Source organism: Thunnus maccoyii, chromosome 21 (assembly GCF_910596095.1).
Source record: "Thunnus maccoyii chromosome 21, fThuMac1.1, whole genome shotgun sequence".
In the NCBI taxonomy this organism is placed as follows: domain Eukaryota; kingdom Metazoa; phylum Chordata; class Actinopteri; order Scombriformes; family Scombridae; genus Thunnus; species Thunnus maccoyii.
Window position 1 is genome coordinate 20446944 of NC_056553.1, and position 17446 is coordinate 20464389.

General features: G+C 42.1%; 1 protein-coding gene and 1 long non-coding RNA gene across 4 annotated transcripts in view; one reads left to right on the plus strand and one right to left on the minus strand.

The window, feature by feature from the left end:
* adarb2 (adenosine deaminase RNA specific B2 (inactive)) overlaps positions 1-17446 on the minus strand; it is a 385455-nt gene that overhangs the window by 325764 nt on the left and 42245 nt on the right. The window lies entirely within an intron of this gene.
* LOC121888529 lies at positions 7521-8957 on the plus strand. The gene is made up of 2 exons (XR_006093262.1): positions 7521-7634; positions 8677-8957. It is a non-coding gene; the product is annotated as an uncharacterized LOC121888529 (long non-coding RNA).

A 17446-nucleotide genomic window follows, 5' to 3' on the forward strand; every position in this document is an offset into this window, starting at 1 on the left:
TCATTTGTGGCATTGAGTAGAGAAACACATACTGTAAAGGCACCAAATATTAACTTCCATACTGTAAATCTGTATAGTTTTAATCAATTTAAAGCTAAAGAAGAAAACAGGATCCTGTTCTTCCAGTATATCAGCTTCTGACCATCTCAGATTGTGAAAAATAATTTTTAATATGTTTAACTTTTCACTAAATCTTAAAAATGGACTGAATATACTGCAACATCCTCTTAGTTGAGAGAAATTCTAACAGCACCTCTGCTAGTCCACCACTTATTTCAAACAAGATCCAACGAAAAGCCTCTCTGATGCTTCTGCACTGACGCTGCTGGTGATTTCATGTTTTGCCTGACAGCCAGCAGGTGGCGGCAGAGCACTGCCTCATCCTCCTGTGTCCGGGTTCATCGGGTCCACTATGACACGGATTCCCTCCATCAGTCGCTGTCCAGTTCTGCTCTTGACAATTTCAGTGAACGGTGGCTTATTACTAAAGCAGATTAGCTGTGTGAGGCCTTATGTGTGCTGCCACAATTAGGAATTAATCTTATCGTTTGAAAGAAAATTTCAATTTCCCATGGGTGTATTAATTGTGTATACATGTAATTGGGCTGCTTTTTCCTTCCTAAATGGACCTTTTTTTCCTTCTTAACTGCCAGTAATTACATGCATATACGGCCCGGCTAAGGCCATTGCTTAGCGACAGTGCAGTGACGTGAAATGTAATTTGAAGAAAAAGCTACCTGAATCACCTTTACTCCCCACAGACCCTCCTAGAATAATTATCATCCTTAACTTAAACCAGTGTGGTTAATTCACACCCACGCCTCTGCACTGCACAAAAAGATGCCTCGTCTCCCATCGCTATAATTTCCTCGGACCCCGATGGACACATGGTTCACTGTGGAGGCATTTTCATGTTGCTGGCTACTTCTCTCTGAGCATGAAATTAGTAAATCCAATAATTTAGGTTGATTTAAGAATGCAAGGGGAGACTGTGGGGTCATATGCACATAGGTAATCAATACTAATTACCATTTCACCCCCCCCCCCCTCCCGACAACCCTACCTCTCTCTCTCACACACACACTTTCTTTTCTTCTGGAATCTGATCTCATCGGACTGATTAAAGGTTGCAAATGAAGGGTCCTCACTCTCTGATTCTCATCAAAGGCCCACCACACGCTCAGTAACTTTGTCTTCATTTAATTCTACATTGTCTTCAGACAAGGCCCCAATTATAAGCTCGCAGTGAATCTCCAAAATAGCCCGCGCACATTGACCTTTTTAGATTAAAAGCACATTCTCTGTCTGCCATACAGTCCAATTTTACTACTATTGAACCGCAGTGGTTGGAATTTCTAGTGGTGCAATGCTAAAATAAATCACTATAAAGGTATTGTGATAACAATAGCAATGAGATCTAATAAATCCTAGCTGGCTCAGATTGAAAAAGCTTCTTTTTTTTTTCCTCCAGATGAATCACATACATGACATTTAGAATGAATATTTATGAATAAATAAATTCATGCAAAAAAAAAAAAAAAACACTAATTGAGTACATGATACATTCCTGGAGAGACCGCAGAATGAAAAAAAGCACAGCAGAACAGCAGAAGTTATAGATTTTAGATATACTGCAGTCCCTATTGGCTGCATTGAAAGCGTTGCTGCTGCTGGCTGCCAAATAAAGGAGTGAATCACAGGACCTGTTTCCAGACATTGGATAAGGGATTTGATCCACCTCGCGCACATGAGAGAAGCTCTGGCTTAAAACAAGTCCAGTGAGTCGCTCTCCAATTTAGGCTTCCCACAATCCAGCAGGCGAGTGCCGAAATACTCATCTGAGAATCTCCTTTTGACAATTAAGACACCCATGGAGGCATGGAAAGCTCTCAATTCCATTAGCCTCTGTGCTGTTTCACTCTATCTGTCCACTGAGCCTTAACTTACTTATTAGTACAAGTCTGCCGTATTTTGTTAGGGAAGCGATTAGTGAAATCTACATGAAAAGGCAATTTCCCCTCTTCTTTCCCTTCACTCTTGCACACTTCATTGAGATCAGACAGATCTAAAGAATGGCATCTGCGCGCTAATGAAATTGGCTCCGCATCATTTCGGATGTTAATCTTTGGATGAAAGTGACTTGTGTCTTTATTTACTCGTTTCCATGTGACAAATGGTCAGAGTTGGCTAAAATTACATCGGTGCTGGTGCGCTTCCCTATTTAACCAAAGTCTGGGAGCATCGGCTGGCAGTCAGCTCAGAGACTGCAGCTCCACTTTGATGTATTGGAGTTAATATCTTCCTGACATTTCTCAGGACAGATTTTCATCACTGGATTCATCTGTACTTTTGGAGCTATGTGATAAATGAGTCAGGACATCCATTTTCCTCTGCTTGTGTCTCGCCTTTATGTGCGTGTGTGTGTGAATGCATGTGTAAATATGTATCTACTGTTAAGACGTAGGGGTGTGAATCTTTGCATGAGGTGCATGTGTGTGTGTGTGTGTTTGCATATATTGCTGTCTGCCAGTGCGCGCCCGAGCCCCGGTGCCTGAGCGAGCGGGAGTCTGGCGTGAGCATACTTGTGACAAGAAATAGACGGCGGCATTAATGGAACTGACATTAATTTGACAGAGCGCTCACTAACATGCGAAGTCACTCGCAGTTCATAAGAATAATATTAACTCGGCATTAACATGCAAGGCTGTCTGTTGCACCAGATGCCAGGCGTTTTGCAGAGCGGGTGCTGCAGCCTGTCTTTCTGGGCCATGCGTGGATCGTGGAGAGAGTACATGCACGACAAGAAAAGCCTCATTCTTACTGTCTGAGGCTGTATATCATGGATGCTTAAAAAACTCCCTTCTGCTGTGGCTGCAGGGAGACACTTTGCAGCACAGACATTATCCGGCAGCATTCTCGAAATAGCTGAAAGCAACCAGACGGTGTTAAGGTTATAGTTTAGGGAGCAGGTTTAGACATAAAACCTGTTCATCACTGCGAAGCGGATATAGCTTTTTCAACTTGATGAATTGCTAGCATGCCCTTGAGCAGAGCAGCACACAAACACACACACACACACACACACACACATACACTTTTAACAGGTGTAGCCAGTGGAAAAGCTGAAAGCTATTTAGTCCCAGCCATTAACACTAATCAAAAACCACTTTACCTGATAAGGACTGCAGGGGTTGTCTACCAACTACCAGCACCCACATCCCTCTTTGCTAATATTGACCCGGCTTAAACAAGGTGCCACTAGTAGGAACCATGAATGTGATGAAGAGATACGGGTGAGAGCGCTAATTTGAAGTAAAGCGAAAGAGGTGCTCCACAGGCAAGACCTGGACGATTAGTCTGTGACAGATGGCAAAGATTATGTCCCAAACAGGCAAGAGCACAATCACAACACGCTTATATAGAACATGTCCTCACACGGATATAGAAAAACATGAATTCAGGATACAGTGAGGGAAAATATATAGCGCCAGAACAGAAAATAACACACGGGGTTACACACACACACACACACACACACACAGAGGCCTATACAGTATGGATTGGGCATTGACCATACCTCATGAAAGATGCAGTTATGCAGATTGGCTCAGGGTGAGTGGATGCAGGCCATGAGGCCAGAGCCAACGATCAGCTCTTCCAGGCGACACAAACCTTCTGGTGTCACAGTGAATCACTATAAATACAATAGTGCACAGTGTTAATTTTGTTAATTGTGATGAAATACTGTATGTTCCTCAATGATATTCATTTCTATTACGAAGACGAGATGTTGACGAGATGAAACAATAACTGTGATTAAATCTCCACAATGATATTGTTGATGGAAAAAAAACAAAAAAACAGAGACTGAAATGGAATTTGAAATGAAAAAGATCTTTAGTGATGAACTCAAGTTCCCCTCTGCCCCAGTGAAGTTTTACAATGATTTTTAGCTTATTGTTTCATTTTTATGGCTTGCAACTCTACTGCTTTGGTTCACTCACTTGCTCTCATAGTGTTGTTTAAGGCCGCAGCAAGAAACTGCTTTTAACAACAAAAAAAGGCTCTAAAAACTGACTGAACACTACACTACCCAGCACCAGACAGCAGACAAAAGTTAGCAACTAGCTAGTGAATATAGTGGAGCATTTAGCAGCTAAAGAGCCAGATAATAATGAATGCTAATATCGCTCCGTGTCTGCCGGATGTGGAGGTTCGCCACATTAGCTTAAAAAGGTGATAATAACGTCAGTGTTGTGTTCACAGCTTTGCTACAACTGCCCACAAGTGGCAACAGTTTCTTTGAAGAAAGAAGAGGAGACAAAATTACATTTCTTAATTAATTTCTTGGCCACTTACTAGGTAACAGACTCCAGGAAGCAATTGGTCCTAGCCAGGAAATAGTCTGGCACATAACATCCCATAATATGGCAAATTGTTTTTGCACTTCGGTTTTTGTCCAGATTAAACAAATGAAATATGATGTGTTAATTAGTGAGCTTTAGAGCTTCTAGTAGGTGGAATTTGTTACCTCTAGACATAACCAGGCTAGCTGCTTCCCCCTGTTTACACTCTGTATGCTAAGCTAAGCTAAGCGGCTGCTGGCTCCAGCTACATATTTAATGTACCGTCATAGGAGTGGTATCAATCTTCTCATCTAACTCCTGGCAAGAAAGCTAATAAACGTATTTCCCTAAATATTTAACTATTCATTTAACATCATAGCAGACACCCTCTCTGCAAATCATTTTTTAGTACTTGTTCCTTTAAAATCAAGTGGATGAATTCTAACCTGGAAGCAGTTTGCTGAAGTTTAACTACAATGCTCACTCTAAAAGTCTAATATTTTCTTTAACACAAGACTAAAATATCCAGAGTTTTAGATGACTAAAAATTGACTAAAGATAAGAAGGATGAAGTTAACTACATAGGACTAAAACTCATATAGATTTCTGATCTCAGACTAAGACTTCATCTAAAAACAGATGAGAAAATGAACACTAATAGATAATATACAGGATACAAGATGCAGGCAGTACAGCTGTAACTCAACAACATCTTCGAAAGGAAACACAGAAAACATCTTTTCACTGCTGAGCACGATTGCTTAGAGCGGTTCTTGTTTTATCCTTCAACTTGTGTCGGCTCCATCTCCTACACAACCTGCTCAACCAGGCTGTTTGAGTCTGCAATGCTTTTGATGTCTTCGCTTTTCTACTCACTCTTTTACCGAGGAGTACTGTAATTTGCTCGGCACAATGGACAGCAGTGTATCAGCACCCACGTACATGCTCTTGTCTGGAGTCTGGAGGTCACCGGGGCATGTATCATGAGCAGAAACCAGGGATGAGTTGCTTAGAAGATCATGCTGCAGAAAAAGACAGAAGAAAAACTGCAGTGTCCTACTGCAGATTTCCATCGCTTCATACATGCATAATTCAATTTAATATTTTTCCATTTTATGGCCCTAAATATTCATGAATGATAAGAGCTCAAGGCAAACTTGTTCAAAACTTGGCGAATCCGTGAAAACTTGCTCCCTGCTACGTTGTGTTTTGTGGCCGGAGTTGTTTTTTCGTCGCCCCTTGCTTTAACAAGATCAATATCGCAACATTGCTGTACCCCCGCATATTGTGTTATGTTACACCATCACCGGCAAATGAAATAATGAATTCACGGCTTGACACAAAGGCAGATGAAGGCATATTTGAACATTCAAAGAGAGAGCGAGGGGAAAAAGAGGGAGAGAGAGAGGGAGAGAACATTCCCAAAATTAATTTTCATCTCCAGGGTTCATGCATATTTAATAGAGAGCGCTTGAATATCATAGGGTAATACTAGCCCGGCGTGCATACAGAGGCCGGGCTGCAGAGAGAAAATAAACGACCGTGATCGTTGTCATGAGCAATAACTCTCTGTAGAGCTGGGAAACAAAATAGCCAGAAATGCTTTGATGAAGGAGAGGAGGAGGAGGGGGGGGGTGTTAGAGAGAGAGAGAGAGAGAGGGAGAGAGAGAGAGACATAGCACAGCAAAGGAAAGTGAGGGAGACAGAAAGAAGCTGTAGCAGAGGTTAAATACTGGTGGAGTGATGGTCCCTTTGGATGCAGCTGCTGCAGCTGCCGCTGTCTTTGTTTTGCAGGTGGGGACCGGAGCAGGGGAGTATGGGATATGGGGATGGTGAGGGGGGGAGGCTGATGATGACTGAGTGACAGTAGTTGACAAGCCCTGTGGACGATATCCCAGGAGGCTCTCTGTTGCCCCCCCCCCCACCCCTTCCCTCAACCTCCAACCACCCTTTCAATGAGTAAACACATCACAGAATCAGCACATGCAAGCATGCATTGCAAGACTGTACACTTGTCTCACACATGCAGAGATGCATGTAGTCCTGCACACACACACACACACACACACACACACACACACACACACAACTATAAGTACAAGTGAGGGACAGACTGAATAAAAAGCTTTTTTAAGCGCACATTAAACATTAAAGCCTCTGCCATTACCGAACATAACATATGCGCGGGTGTTGCTGATAAGCTTGCAGGGTTTGCGTCTGTTTTCCACCTGTGCGCTCGAGGTAGCACGGTGTGCACTTTAAGTACATACCAGCAGTGTCTATTTACCTATTAAAGTCTCCTCGCTTATCCCATATTCATCCCACGTGTGGAAAAAAAAATGAGGCATGAAACAGCGTTGTCATGCTGAACAGAATTTTAATTACCGACCCTCTCCTCCCTTCCCGGCATGTGCGCTCCCAATTGGTCTGAAATAACAGCGAGAGAGAGAGAGAGAGAGAGAGAGAAAAAAGAGAGAGAGAGAGTGGAGAATGAAAGAAGAGGAGGCCTTTCTGAGGGGTAGACAGTGCCATTAACACACGGCACTATCAGAGCATGCTGGAAAAAGCCAATATCAGAGCGCAATATGAACAGCATGTGGAGCGTACCAATTCAGCCACCTGAATGCAATGAGAACGAGAAAAAAAAAAAAAATACGTCAATCATTTTTCTTAAAGGAGGCCTGTCTTATTCTACTGGAAAATTTAAAGCACGCAGAGATTTCCACTATGTTAAATTTACACACATAACTCAAGTGAAATAACCCGGAAGGCGAAGTGAGGCCTCTGTTTAGAGACGAGTCCCTGGTTTCCTCGGTTAACCGCTCAGTCTTACTGTTGCTGAGATGTGAAAGCGCAGCTAAAGACTGACGTTGATCTGAATAAACTTGCTTGATTAGGGCGGCTCTACCCCCTCATCCCTCCTTTTTCCTCCCTCTCTGATCCCCAACCCCCATGCCGCCACGGCGAGCTCTCTGACAGCTCAGGGAGCCCCACTAACTCATCTCAGCCCCCGGAGCTTCGACACCCTGCTTGTTTTATTTCCCACCCGCTAAATTGAGTCGTAAAGACTTGTAAAAATAACGACTGGAGCGGATGGGCCGCGTTCCGTTTTTTTTTTTTTTTTTTTTTTTTGTATTCCCCCTCCCACCTTTCTCTTTCCCCATGAGTCCCAGGTGGGCTGTTTGTCGAGCCGTTTAAAAGCCATGACATGTTAACAAGAGTGAGGATATTTACGGAAAACGCTGACCTCCGGCGCGGCTGAATTCGGTGGTTTGATGCATCATGCAGGTGTGTGCTAAACCTTAAATTTATTCCACCCAATCAGTCACAGGGTAGAGGTGGAGGCAGATCTGAGGCATGCAGACAGATGTGAGGGATCTGTTTATACGCCACCCTCCTGGGCCACAGATTGAACATATGGATACGGTAACACGAACCTAGACCTCCACAAACACAGTAGTACAGAGCACGGGGGTTTATCTTTGGGCACAGCGTGAGAACGCACACGATAAATCCCACTTAGAGCACGAGCGAATCAATCTCTCATATTCTCTATCTCACACCGTTTACTCATTAACCATTTCAGCATTGATTGGTATTCCTGTGGCAGTTAACCCATGTTAAACAAAGGCAGTAAAATGAAGAGGGGGGGGGTGTTAAATTCAGTCGGTAGCAATACAATTCATTAGGTGTAATTCGGTGAGTGTGTAGCTCATAAATCACAGTCTGTTGGGTGGTAGCTCTGCACCACTGTACAGTATGGGGTGGCATCGGCAGAATAATGTAACCCAATCTGCGAAATCCTCGCTCCCTGAAGTGTGTTATTGCTCTCAGGGTACAATCGAGCCACAAGGAAGGAGGACAGAAGTTATACAACCCTGTTAACATGCATAAAAAATGTATGAATTAAAAAATGTATAAGTCCTGCAGCATTTAATCGCACCATTATTGAAGATCTTTCACACAGCAATGATTTCTTCTCTTGGAGGGGATACTATCCGAGGAGAAAAAAATTGAACGTCCATTAAACTTATTGTTGAGGGAAGAGAAATTTCACCAGAGCGGTCTGACAAGTTTGACGGAGAGCAAGGTAGACTGCTTCTACTCAAATGGTCCCCTTGTGGACTGATGGAGCGTGCTTCCGTTGTAAAGACTGATGTCAGACTCCAACTTCCCTCCTGGGATTAAGCCACCACTTTCTCTATGGTGTATGTGTGTGTGTGTGTGTGTGTGTGTGTGTGTGTGTGAGAGAGAGCATGCACACGTGTGTCCTTGTACATGCGTACATGCCTGCCCCCAGTCAGGTAACTGGCACTTTCATCTCCTTCAGGACTCGGTCATGTGTGAAGGAGGGACACACTCGTCTGCACCGGGCGAAATGGACAACTGACAGTCGTTTCCATGGAGAGGTTCGAGGTGACGTGCTGTAGCACTCTCTTGCGGTCGTATTGGAGGTCAGCTCATGGTCGTAACGGCTAAATGTGCGTACGGCTTTGCTGTTTACAACATGGAGAAAACAAATAACTTCACTGCTGTTTGTGGCTGTTAAAGTCCGACTAAAATTATTATTAAAATGTTATTAAATGTTATTATTAAAATCTGTACATTATATATCCTTCGTGTTTGTTTTGTGTTCTTATTTGGTACAAATTGTAATTACCAAAAATGTACAGCACCCTCTACATCTCCATATGGCATGAATTTTTGGTAGCACTTTGGTGTTGGTACTGCTGGTTATTCAAATGATCAAATATCTGTGTGGGCACTAAAAATAGCTTGTAATATCACCTCAGACGTCTAGTTAACCATTTGGGGGGAGAACATTGTTAGCAGTCGCTTAGTTCAATCTGTTTCAGCACCTCGTTTTAACATGCGTTTTTGTGACTTCATACATTATTCAGTGTGATTATTCTAATCAAGGAGGAACCTACAGTGTGCTGAGGTTACAGGACTACCAGTGGTGGAAAGTTTTTAACATTTACTCAAGTACTGTACAGCTTTGAGGTATTTGTACTTTACTTGTGTATTTCCATTTTATGGTACCTCATAGTTCCACTCCACTACATTTCAGATGTCTATTAGTTGTTAACAGCTCCTCAGAATAGTGATTTTTCCCCTCGAAACTTCTCACATGCTTTCATTTCAATAAATGATCCACTATTTCACCAAAAACCAAATATTAGAGAAAAAGTCCAAAAACTGAAAACAGATTTGTGTATCAGAACTCCTCCTCATTTATCTGCTGACCCTTTGGAGGGGCCCGACCCCTAGGTTGGGAACCACAGGACTAAACTAGCTAACTGTATATAAAGTAGTGTAAACTAGCTCCACCTCCAGCAGCTACAACAGTAACATGCTGCTCTAACACTGATGCTTCAGTATTAATGATCTAATGTCATATATAATAATATATCATTCAGAGGGATGAAATGCTGCTAACACTTATGTACTTTTACTTAAGTAGAATTTTCATGCAGGACTTGTATTCGAGTACTTTTACTTTGCTTTGAGTTTTGGCAGTCTGGTCATTATACTGTATCTAGAGCTGTGAGACAGAGACAGCTAACACTAGCTAGCTTCTTTGTATGATGTGGGACAAACACAGCTGTGCAGGAGCTGCCAACAACTCAGAAGGTGTTGAAATAACATGATGTTAAAGTATTGTCTAGTGGGAATTAGTGTTGACGTTAGCCTGGTAGGTTAACTAGCTCACACTTTCAAAGTGGAATAAAAACTTAACCTTGTAGAACACAGACGGTCTTTGCTGAACTCACTATGTGCTTGTTGAAAAAGGGAAAATAACATCTTGTATCAAACTAGGCTACTTGTGCTCCAGTCAGTAGTAATGTTACACCACAGAAGCTGATGTCTCTCAGCAGATGTCAGTCAACTGCTGCCAAAACCCAGCAAAAGTCTATCTTGGATGCTGTTTCCAAAAACAGTTTTATCCTCTTGTTATGGAACCATTTGCTCAATAGCGACAGTATTATTATATGGTGTAAATATCCTTACATAAATAGTGATGGGAATTATAATTTCACCTTTAAACAACATTATGCAAGTGTAGTATTATGTAACTGTCGCTGTCTGACACATTTATTTGCACGCTTGCAATCATCTCAGACACTGGTGTTGGCGGAAAGTAGCAAGTTAAGTCATTTGCTTTTCTCATTTGCCTGCTGGCTAGTAAGCTGGGCACCAAAGCAAGAAGCCACTGTTTGTTTAAGCTAACTGAGCTGACGCTTGGAGCTACACATTGTAGTGCAGTGACGTGGTAATCAGGATCAAAGAGAGCTGCTAAAGACAACACAGTTTACTGCCTCACTGTAGTAACCTTTGTTTGGGAGACAAAGCTATCTTATCAGATTATTCGCTGCATTATCCTACATCACATCAATGTTGTTTTTTAAAGATATTGTTCCTTTTCTAGCCCTGGATATTAAATTATGCACCGAAATTCTTCCCCCGTACTGGACCTCCACGATGAAGCCTTCTGCAGCTGACAGATTGGTTAAGCAGATTTGTGGGACACCAACAAAGCCTTGAAATACAGAGAAAGAAGAAAAAAAAAAGACAGGAAGAAAAGAAAAACTGTCAACTCACGAGGCATTCATTGGTCCCATAGAGACAGACAGGTCTTATTGTTTGCGTCAGTGAGTGAATAGCTGTGCTGCTGCCTTTTTTCTTACAGTGAAGAAAGGGGCACACATGCCGTATCTGGAAGGAGAAAATAGAGTATCATCCTGAACTCAAGGAACACGATTCAAAAGAGCTTGTAATATTTTCGGCACTTCAAAATCTTTGATTTAATCTAGGAGTAACTCTTTTTATCCTGTGTTTCCATGGAAACAAGTGAAGTTGGGGCAGGGGAGAATAGGCAGGGGGCCTGATAAGGGGAGGAAGAGAGAGGAGTGATGAGGGAGGGGTACTTTCATTTAGGAATTGAGGAGAGGGATGAAGGGATGAGGATTAGCTGTCACAATGAAGAAAAGGTGTCTGTCCTGTAGCTTTCTCTCCGTCTCTCTCTCCACTCCCTCGCTCTCATTCTGCCGACTCCCTCCCATCACCTCCGTGTCCTTGACAAGCCGGCTCACAAAGGTATTTATCGGCCTCCATTCCATTAATTACCATCCAATTAGCTACTCCCACAGTGGAACTGCTGCAATACTGCACAGTGTCAAGTCAGTTCACTTAGCCAGTCTTGACACCTTGGTGTTTGCAGCTTCCCTCGAACTCTCGCAGCGATAGAGCGAAGAAAGTTTTCACAAAGCATCCCTTAGCGTGCTAATGCGTCCATTAAAACTGTATTCATGTCTTCACTTGTACATTTGACGTGGTTTCATTCGCGGGTTAGAAGATTTGTCACTAAATAGCTATTTTAGCTAATTGGCAAGGCAGCTTAGCCTTGTGTATTTGATGTTTCATGCTAGACGTCTTTCATGTCAATGATACAGGCTTATTAATGCGCGGCCCCTTTACACTCCTCACGGACCTCCTTCATTCAAAAGCCTCCAAGAGAAGGGAAGAGAGAGGAGAAAAAAAAAAAGTTTAGAGGGAGTTTTCGGGGGGAGGGGTGGTGGAGGGGGAGGGGGGGGGGCCGAGGTTGACAGACCCAGAGTGAGCCTGGCTAATTGGTTTGCTTTGAGACTGGCCCACTGGGCTGTGGGCAAGGACAAGCATGTGGCATCGTTGACTCGTTAGCATGGAATTAGCCTCGGAGAGTGTATTAGACCTACTGCCTCCAGCCACTAGCCATCACACAAGTGTATTACACTTCCAGAGAGCTCTCCTCTTTGACAAGTGCAAAACAAACACACATGCGTTCGCACAAATGCTGACACACACACACACACACGCATGCATCACACACATTAAAGCGGCGCATCAGGCATGCACAAGCGCACACACACATACGAACTCATTAAGCCTATAGCCAGAGACTAAATACCCCAAGAGCTTTTTAGCTGTGTGCTTTGCATTCATAACAAATCAAATTCTAGTTTCTCATAACAAGCTCCCGCACTCTTGAATCTTAACCCCCGTTAGAAAATACCCGTCCTCGTGGGTAACAAGCATATTTGCTGGATGAATGCAGACAGTAAGCATGTTAATGTGTGTACAGCCGGGTCCATGATGATGTGTGTATGTGTTGTTGGTGGGGGTGGTGGTGTTAGGAGTCGGGGAGGGGGGAAGGGAGGAGGGGGGTGGGGGGGGTTCTGGGCTGAGAGGCTGAGTCTGCAGCACATCATCCCACACACCAAGCACAGTGCCTGGGGTTGTTGATGAGTTCTTTAGCCATGCTGTGTGGACCCCCTCCCTCGGACTGGGAGTGTGCTGACAGAGCAGCTGCTGAGATGGACTCGCACACACACACACACACTTCCGCGCACACACTGATGTCTGCTGTTTTCCTCTTTGATCAGGCAGGCGTACAGTATGTGAGTTCAGGAAAGATAAGATGTTGATGTTTAAGGTGATTACAGTGTGTGTGTGTGTGCATGTGTGTGTGTGTGTGTGTTCATGTGGGTGCGTTAGAGGGTGCAGTCTGTCAGCTTTCATTCAGATATAGGTCACTGTCGGTGAGTATGTCAGTTGTATTACACTTCAAATAAGTGTATTAGGCTGATTAACTTATAACACAATAAAAAAAAAACTTTACCCGAGGTTTTACCTTTCAAAGCTGATGAGTGAAAGAGTCCTGCAGTCAAATGCATGGTATTAATAGCTAATAAGAAGATTATTACAGTATATGCTGAAGCTTGTGGAAGCAGGCTTATAACCTTAAGTTAAGGTTATGCTGTTGTTAAGGTCATTAACAACAGCTGGAGTGCCTTTGAGTAAGACATGGAAGCTGTCCCCTAACAAGACTAAGGCTGCTTTCATAACTAACCTGTTTGGTTCTGTAAAAACAAACCGTGGTGCAGTTCTTTTGGTCAGTTGAACCATCTCTACCTGTCTGTCAGTATTCAGAACATGCGGTCGATTTGCAGTCCAACAATACTCACAACGGCTCTTTTTAACACCGGAGAACATAAATGAACACTTAAGAAATGATAAGCTGCTGCATGAGCCGCTGTCATCAGACTTTGGTTTCTCTATGTGGGTCCCTGTAGTGCTGATGATGCAGGGTGACAGTGGCCGAAACTGTCCAGTCAGTGAGTTGTATAACTTCATGTTTACTCCTCTTGGTTCATTTGTAAAAAGTCAGTGTGAACTGGACCACAAGTAAAAGGCAAAAATCTAGAAAGCGTTTTCAGAAGAATTTTTTTACATCCTTCACTTGTGCATCTGATGAAACAGATACATTTCCATTTTATCAAATGTATCAGTCCACACAGACTCTGAGACACGCGCGTCACCTCGGGACCCCCCACGTTTTTTTTTTTTTTACGCTCCGAGTCTATTTCTTTCTGCTCCTGGGCATTTAGTGAAGTGTAATCTCCACAGACAGCTGTTTAAATCACACGAATCTCCTGCTGTTCATATGTTCTCAACTTATTAACAGTATCTATATTGATTGATCAAGGCCAGTGTGCTTGTGAGCTTGTCTGTTTCACCGTAGGCAGAGTCTGTGCAGCCACGCCGGCAGCTCTGTGAGGCCGTACTTTGGCACGGCAAGGTGTTACCTTGTTAAGTCAAGTCAAGTCCAGTTTATTTATATAGCACATTTGTTGACCAAAGTGCTGTGCAAATTATAGTGAGAGGCACAACAGTAGCGATTGAAATGACATCAGTGGTAAAAAGGCACCAATAACAACACTGACTGGTGATGATAAAATACAAGGCAATATCAGAATATGTGCACAACTGTAAAACAGAAAACAAAATAAAACTTGTAAGATCAATTTATAAGAAAAATCAATACTAAAACCACTAAAAGCAACCAAAGGCCATTGAAAACATTTACATCTTGAGTTTTGTCTTAAAGGTGTCAGTGGATATTTCTATTTTGTTTTATGTTCACCATCTTAACATCTGGTGGCACTAGAGGAGAAGTCAGAGGGGATCAGTAAAGTCAGGAGGACACAACGTCTAGACACCATGAACGTCTGTACTAGATTTTGTCCCAATTTATTTATTAGATGTTGAGATATTTCAACTTTGAACTGCTGGTGGCACTAACAGGATGTCAGTCAGGGGATCACCAAAGCTATTAGAATTCATCCTCTGGGCACTGTGGATATCTGTATCAAATTTCAATCCATCCAATAGTTGTTGAGATATTTCAAACTGGACCAAAGCGGTGGACTGACTGACCACAACTTTGCCATCCACAGAAGGCAATTAATGCTACAATAAAATCACATTTCTTTAAAAACTATAGTGTATAAAAAAAAACAGCTCACAACGAGGTGAAGACACTGAACCTCTTAGTAAACACCTGCATGACTGAGGACTGCATGGTCTCAGATCTACTAAAACGTGTCTGGGGCAGGCAACATCATTGGAATAGTTGTGCAAGCTGCACTGCAGCATGTAACTTTGAATGTGAGGTGTGTGACCAGGATCGGGTTACTAATAGTTAAAAAGAAATCCAACCACACCTGAGTACTGCAAACATCTTTAGATAGCAGTGTGGGTGTTTCAGTTAGTTTAAAGCGTTGTGCGATTCAGCAGATACAGAACACAAGATAAAACGGCCATCACTGAGCACATTAGCATGTACACCTAAATTGACTGCAGCCCGGAGTGCTGACATGAGCTTGAATATTGCACGTCATTTGCAGCAGGCTTGAGTCAGTCCGCGCTATTTGTAAGATTGAGGAGCGTAAATGTAATCAGGGAACACGGTTCTGATAAAATGTCATCTGAGATGTGTTGTGAATGAAGCCTTGCCAATCTGCATTCCCTCTGATTCTCAATAAACTACACATCGCTGGAAGGCCTCGCTAGTGGCGCCGAACACATTTGTTGCTGTGGATACTGCGTTAGTTCAAAAGTGCAGGCGCCCGAGTCGCCCTAATGGGAAAGCCAGGTCATCAGCCATCCTTAAATGTAAAGCCAGACACATGGAGAGGTGCAAAGAAAGAAAAAAAAAAGAGGAAAAAAACATGTTGTCAAAGGACTGATTACAGCCGTGACCTTTTATCTGATGGCTCACTAATTGAATCATGTAGTAAATAGATGATGATGGTGGTGGTTGGCGATGACGATGATAATGAAGAAAATGGCTTTCTTTTTTTACCGGAGGAGCGTGGAAGAGGTAATAGTAGTAATTGCGGTTTAAATGGAGGGTGCTGTAGGAAAAGTCAAAGACACGAGGATGACATGAATAATACAAGAAGTAGCAAGATAAAACCAGAAGCCCTGAGCTTGCACTAAAATAGAACTAACCTTGCAATTATTACTGACACAGAGCGAAAATGATCATTATGGGGACCATATACAGGCCGTTAGTAATTTAGAATGAGCTACGGAGCTCAAAGGTAATAGTGCTAGAGGCGAGCAGAACATGAATTTTTAAAAAGTTTTTCTACTGTAAAAAAAAAAAAAAAAAAAAAAAAGAGAATATACCTCAAAAAGCCATCAGACACATGAGGAGCAATAAAAAAAGCAAGAGGCTCCAGCTACTGTTATTTGATGCCACATGGAGCAGACAGTGAAATGATTGACATAATCAGAATCATAATAATTGCCACGGAAATAACACTGCCAATCAGGCAATCGTGTTGGTGTGCAGGCTATGGTAATTGGAAAACATGGTGACTGACAGTATCAGTGTGAGCCGTCCCCACCAACACCTGCTAAATTGCAACCGGCACAACACAGACATAGTATGAGTTGAGTCACGCAAGACAGACAGACCGGCCTTCTCATAATCACACTGAAGGAAAGTATTGCTTGTTTGGTTGAGAGCAGAATGTCATGAGTCAGTGCAGATATGTGCTGATGTTTCTTTCTAAATGAACCTCTTCTCTGTCTTACCACGCTGGCTGTAATCACTCCCTCATTTACTCCTTCATTATATAATAGACACAATAGTTTACTCTGTAGTGAGCAGTCAGTTGAGAATTTGGATGCTTATTAATTATCATGATTATAGTTTTCACATCTATGAAATACAATGCATTACTATGGACATACATGTTTGCAGAATTAGAAATGCTACTATGCTACTCTTCTCAAAAACAATTCTCAAAACCTTGCAAGCATTACTTGAACTTTTTAAGTCAATTCAAAGACACAAACAGACAAAAAAAAATTGAGGTGAAGATCAAAAAGGTAGCAAAATATTCAAGGTTGTCCTGAGGTTGTATGACTCCACTTCATAAACATACAGACACCAGAGGATAAAAGAGGAGACATTGGAGAGAAAAATAAAAGGAAAAGCTGGAGTACCTGGTGAGTTTTTTTTTTTTTTTTAGAAAGGTCAGAGTCTGCAATTTGGGAGGTAAAAAAGGTTTTGACTTGTGTGATAATTTGGTCTACTTTTTGGACCACCCAGCAAAAAGTTAGGTTGTATTCAAATGAATCTGCCAATCCTCTTCTCCAATTAGTGTGATAGATATTGACAGGGCGCTGACTTGGATAGGCTCAACACACAGTGATTGATATGACAGACAAATGACATTTAAGTTTGTTACAACTACACTGAAACTTCCCCCGCTTTTTTAAAATTATTATTCAGTCAGCTTGGATGGAAAAAAAAAACCCATCCTCATCTGAAATCAAAAATTAGACAGAACACATGGTTGATGTGTAGGATGTATGTTGCTAGGTAGCTACAACTAATAGTTGTTAGGGTCACATTCACATGAATAACGCACAAGGTAAACATTTGCTTTACCTTCAAATGAAATTTAAAAAAAAACAACCTTTAGACACCTGAGTTATTGACCTTTGTCTTATAAAAACTGACATTAACAACAAAATGTGTCCTGTGTTTGCACGTTTTAGTTGTATTCTTATAGTGAATGTTTTGTATGACACTTTTTTAAGGAAATAAGGTGGAAATACTTTTTTGTGCTGTCCTCTGTGGTCAGTTATATGATTTTTTCTAACACGTTCTCATAATTAAATAACAGTATACCTCTAAAATTCAGCTGACAAAAAACTACCTATAGTTATACACCATCTAGCAGTTGTAGTAAGATCAACCA